The sequence below is a fragment of the Grammomys surdaster genome, unplaced genomic scaffold, assembly GCF_004785775.1.
Source record: "Grammomys surdaster isolate TR1022 unplaced genomic scaffold, NIH_TR_1.0 348, whole genome shotgun sequence".
In the NCBI taxonomy this organism is placed as follows: Eukaryota; Metazoa; Chordata; class Mammalia; order Rodentia; family Muridae; genus Grammomys; species Grammomys surdaster.
The window spans coordinates 4,057,927-4,064,461 of NW_021604767.1; positions in this window are offsets into that span (position 1 = coordinate 4,057,927).

Sequence of the window (6,535 nt, forward strand, 5' to 3'; positions counted from 1 at the left end):
TGTAGACATCTACAAGGTCAAAAAACAAACAAACAAACAAACAAAAGATAAAATCAGGTGACTGTCTGTCATTAGTTTTATATGCCTATATCTAGAATTACATGAAAATTAACATTGCATATGACATTGTCATTTAATTAATGTTGTCTCTTAGTTTCCATATGATTAAGAATGTAAAGGCTTCAAAACTATGAAAGTAGGATTTATTTTGTAAAAAGACAGCATCTTATTGGTCCAAAAAAGGAAAGATGTTTCCATTCAAGAAATAGATACCCAGTATTTCTCTATTGCTCTAAACTTGCCCTTAAGTGTAGATCCTCACTCCACAACACTATGTTTTCTACTGAACTTAAGCAAACATCAAACCAAGTAAATTAAGCCAAATTTATCATTCAAAAAGTAACACTAGTCCAAAAGCAGTTTGTGTTAGACTCAATCATATGCAATGCTTAAGTCTGCAAAAAAATCTAATAAATAGTACATAAAGAAAAATCTAATAAATAGTACATAAAGAAAATATGCCACCCATACTCTAAAATAGAAATTACACATCAAGCAGATAAACATGTGGTTAGTTTCAGTCAGGGAATGCCTAACAGGCTTCAAGTGCTTTCTGATCCACATCATCTCACTGAATGTCAATATCTCTCTATAAGTCAAGCTAGGATCTGCACAGGACAGAATACATTTCTGGCATTGCATATTTCAGTGTCTTTGTTGTTGTTGTTATTATTGTTGGTTTTTACTTATTCACTTTACTGCCTGCTCAATTTTCTCCTTTCCCCTGCCGGGCTACTCTTCTCCCCTGATAGGGTTGGGACTCCCCTGGGTATCTCCTCACCCTGGCACATCAAGTCTCTAGGAGGCTAAGCTCTCCCTCTCTTACTGAGACCACACAAGGCAGCCCAGCTAGAATATATCCCATGTGCACACAACAGCTTTGGGGATAGCTCTGGCACAAGTTGTTTGGGACTCACGTGAAAACCAAGCTGCACATCTGCTACATATGTGTTGGGAGGCCTAAGTCCATTACTGTATGTTCTTTGGTTAGTGTTTCAGTCTCTGAGAGCCTCAAGGGTCCATATTAGTTGAATTTGTTGGTCTTCCCATGGAGTTCCTTAGTGGCCTAAATCCTTCCTTCTCTTCTATCATAGGTGTTCTTGAGCTTCACTCACTGTCTGATTGTGGGCCTCTGCATCTGTCTGAGTCAGCTTCTGGGTGGAGACTTTCAGAGGGCAGCCATGCTAAACTCCTGTTTGTAAGCATAACAGAGTACCATTAATAGTGACAGGAATTGGTGCTTGCCCCTGGGATGGGTCTCAAGTTAGGTCAGTTATTGGAGTTATTGGTTAGCCTTTCATTCAGGCCTTGCATTTCTTATAGATAGAAAAAAAATATTTGGTTGAAAGTATTTTGGGTGTGCTGGTGTCCCTATCATCCCATTGGAATTTCTGTCTGGTGGCCTCTTCGGGCTCCATATTCCCAATGCTGGTAATCACAGCTAAGGACACTCCCATTGATCCCAGGTCTCTGTCTCTTTCTGGAGATGTGCTCTACCTCCACACTCCTGTCAGTTGCAGATCTCCATTCATTCTCATGTCCATCTGGCTGTCCCTCTTGTCCCTCCCCACACCTGATCCTGAAACCCTCATTTCCTTCCTCATCCCCCCTCCGACACAGTTCCCTCTCTCCATCTGCCTCTTTTGACTATCATAATCCCCATTCTGAGTGAGATTCCAGTATCCTTACTTGTCACAAGATACCCATGCTAAACTCTGCAGATCCAAAGAAGCTAAACAAGAAAGAAGGCACAAGCAAGGATATTTGAATCTCAGTGTCTCTTTTGTTACACTACTGTAAAACATAACTCTCAGAGGCTCATTTTATTTAGCTTCATACTTAAATAAACACTGAACCAACCCCAAACCACCTTAACATGTATCACATTTGAGAATAATATAACCTATGTTGACTGTAGATAAAAAAAATGTTTAAGTTCTATCATAACCACTTCAGTTAAGTACAAATTAAGTTGACTAAATAATATGTTTGTTATCAATATGTTTAATGTTATTTTGTGGCAGTTATCATTAATCCTATATGTTGATTAATTAAACTTAATTTTATTTTCAATTCTAGTATTTTTATTAGGTTTTCATTCATGATTAATGACATAACTGGCATTAGCATTCTAGAAGAATATAGCCTCACCCTTATGTTATATGAATTTTATTATGGCAATTTGAGACTCCATAATTTCAAGTCATAGTAGGATTTGTGGTAAAAAAAGAATGAATTTTGACATAGTCAATATTTTGTAATATTCTTTGTGTCAAAATTGTTTTGCTGAAGAATTCTAAGAAAAAATATACAACTATGGATACAGCACAGTGGTATACCATTTGTCTAATACTCAAAAGTCCCTAGCTTTGAACAGGAGGCATGAAGGAAATTACAGACAAAATGTGATTCCAACACCCTCTTAGTACTTAGTATACATTGTTGTTTTAAATAAGAAAAGTTACTCAATCTAAACCTAATAGTATGGCAAAATTAGCAGCATACACTTAGTCTTATTGAAAGCAAAAATCCATACTTAATTTCCTCCAGTAATAATCACAATGCTTCTGTAGCTTCTTTGCCAGACAGAACTAAATGAGGAAATACAAATAACATCCACATGAGGAGCTGGTAGATGGCTCAGCTGTTAAAAGTATGCAATGCTCTTGTAGAGAGTATCCAAGTTTACTATACAGCATACATATTAGGAAGCTCAGTGTAGCCTGTAACTACAGCTCCAGGGGCATCCTTCTGTCTATGCCTTTGGCCTTAGTGAACACCTACACTCAACTGCATATGCTTACATACAGCATACAAACGCAAAGAAATATAGTTAAACCTAAAATCTTCTAAAATTTTGACATCTACCAAAATGTCTGTTAACGAATACAACAGTAGCACATATACTTTGCTGAATTCTCTAATTGAACTTAAGACCTGTTTGTAAAAAGGATACCATCATGCCTTCTACTAGAAACCCAATAACTATTTGGTGTTAGTGAAGTCATGGGTATGAAAGAGAACCTATAACCACTATTAACTAAGCCATCATAATCCCAACAACAATCTACAATCATTTGATCTTATATTCAAAGATAGGTATAATCCTTACCTTCATAAGGAAATTTCTCTATATAAAACATAGAAACCAGTGGGGAAAAAACACAGCCAATATAAATGCAAAGTTTTATAGTCCAGTTTCTTTGGATAAATCTACAAAACATTCACACAATTAAGTCCCAGATTGTGGAAGAGAAGGCAGATGACTGCAGGAGCCAGAGGATCCCTATGAAGTTTGCTATGAAATTGTGTGTCCTCTTAACATCTGAAGCTATGCCTATGAAGTCTCACGAATATAACTCATCAAATATGAGATTAACCAGGAAGGCACCAAGAAACATGGAAGACTGGACATAAAACGCTCATGAGTCCTCAACCTTACACAAAGAACTACAGGTAACTGAGTAAAGCTGGGAGCAGAGAAAAACATAACAATTGGTTTTCTAGTATCAAATAATCAGCCCTGAAAACATACATACAAGTAATATTATATAGACCCAACAGACTATATTTAGGAATATATATGTATATATAAATATATGTATGCATGCAATTACACTTAGTAGAAAAGAGGCAATGATCTTGAAGGAGACCTAAAGGAGTATGTGAGAAGGTTTGAAGAAATGACAGGGAAAGAAGAAATGTAATTAACTTAAAATGTCAAAAATAAACAAAAAACAGAAAGAATTCTTAAATATTTAAATATAGTATGCATATAGAAGAGCATACTTAGTTTTAATTTATATCATTTTACTTATATGTGAAACCAAATTATTTATGCTGTTTAATTGCATTGGTGCGTAAAAATTGTGATGAGCATTGGTTTTGTTGTAGTATTTGCATTACATCCTGTAGCATATAGGACAATCCATTAACATTATGACCTGATCTTATCTCCCCTCCACCTACATCATTTTCTGTTCAGAATCTTCTTTTATTTTTATGACTATCTCATCCCAAATTCACATGTAGGAGAAAATGTGATACTTCTTTGTCAGTTTGACTTACTTCTGTTTACATGATGCTTTCCAATCACATACTTTATCTGAAGTCGATATATTTGCTCTTATAACTGAGCAAATCTCCATTGAGAGTAAATATATATATATATATATATATATATATATATGCATATATATATATATATGCTTTCTTTATTCATTCATCCACTAATAAGATTTAGACTGATTCTATATCTTGACTATTGAAAATAGTGCTGTGATTAAAAGGAGCATATATATCATCATACATATATACATATGCACACACACATATATACCTATATATATACATGTGCAAGCACATATGTGTGTATACAGAACATATATGTGTGTGTATGTATAGTTAAGACCTTCATTATTTAAAAGACATGTGGATCTCTCCCCCCCTCTCTTTTTTTCCTCTCTCTCTCTCTCTCTCTCTCTCTCTCTCTCTCTCTCTCTCCCCCCTCTGTGTTTGTGTATATGTGTGTAGAAGTTGTAATGCTGGGTCACTGGATCATATAGAAGTTCTGTTCTAGTTGCTTGAGGGACTCCCTTACTGACATCCATAGTTGCTTCACTAATTTCTATTCCACTAATGCTGCACTAATGTACACCTTTACCTCCATATATATTCCTTGTATTCATTGGTTTCTTTTAAATTATATTAATATTGTAGCTTTGATTCTTTATAAAAACTGTTGAGAAACTTTAAACAACATTTCATGCTTTCATTGGCCATCTCTGATTTCTCCATTTGATCATTATCTATTCACTTCAGTCTGTAGTATTCACCAGTCTGTAGGAAAGAGAAAAGGCCTATGTTAAAAACTGCATGTTATTCACATATGTTGCAATAAGAACCTGGGCTGAAAAAAAGATTAAGAGTTAAAATATTACAAAATATTGACAGAGAGAAAGATTAAGAAGAGGAGTTATAGTGAGTTATGGGATAACGAAAGTAGGTGAATAAGAGACAGGGCAGAGTTCTGGACAATGACAGCAGGCTTGCTGTTCCTCCTTCCATAAGCTCTGGAGGACGTAGGTAAGGCCTTTCTTGTATTTTTGCTTTCGGTTCAGGTAATTGTAACAAACTAAGTTTTATGTGGCTACCACCTCTAACAAGAAGCTCTTGCCTAGAAAACTACTCCATAGACAGGAAGCTTAGTATGAGGCAACCGAAGAAAACTACATCTACATTTTATAGGTCTGATAGAAATGACTCTGACATAGTAGAGCTTAAAGATGATTTATGTGAATATGAGAACAGGATATAGTATTATTAACAACTCTTTAGGCATCTCCAAGGGCAAAGGTAGAAATACTAGCCAAAGACTAACATTCAAGACACAGGCCTCCATAGCATGGTAATCTTCATCATAGCACTACAATGATAGCTTGCATCTTGTTTTATTCTTATTTCAAAGGAACCTTTTCAAAAGGCACCATTAATTACAATGTTCTCCTTTTCTCATAATTATTCATTGCATTTAAATGCTATCATTTATTTGCTAATTATTTTATAAATGCTGGAATATTTTTCTGTTTAGTGATATGAATATAATTATTCTTTATTTTGTGACCATATTTAGATATTTTCCAATGATAAATTTACATACTTATGGAATACATTGAAGAACTATATCATCCCTCATTTTCCCTACATTTCTTGTCTCAATTTGCTAATGTTTCATATACAGATATTCCTCCAGAATTGATGAATGACTTGGCTTTAAATGCCTCTTTATTTCAGATATCTGCCATACATTCCATTCTAACTTATATGAGTTCACATAATAATGTGTAAATTGCCCTGTCTTCTTTCTGCTTCTCTGAAAGCTTCTGGGAAGTTTGAAAATACTCCCACTTGAGGAACCATGGAAACAACTGCACAGTGATCATTAGGCCCACTGAAGTCAGATTTCAGTTCTATTGGTTTTGATTAGATCGTAATAGTTTTGATTCTCTAGATTCCACCACTTTCACTTTTATCTTTAATCTATCTTTGTAATTAACTATCAGTTCTCCCAAGAAGTAGAAAGAGTACAGAGTTCTCTACACAAAAAGGGTTCATAGGAAATGGGTCTCAATATTTTACTTGGTCTTTTGAGCTGAAATCACTCCACATTAGATCAAGGAAGGCAAGGAGAAGATGAGTTTGAGGGACCTGATGCTCAAACTCAAAAAAGCTTTTCAGAAGTAGAATTTGAAGAAAAATGCCAACCATGAGAATGAGTGATCCATATAGAACTCTGGGAAAAGGACTCTCCATGACTGAAAATAGCATAAATGCTAAGGATCACATAAGTCTGGACTGTTGTAAAATGAGTAAAAGTGAGAAAACTAAGATTATGTGAAGGACCAGAATGACAGAGAATTGTACTGATTCTTTCTTTCTTTCTTTCTTTCTTTCTTTCTTTCTTTCTTTCTTTCTT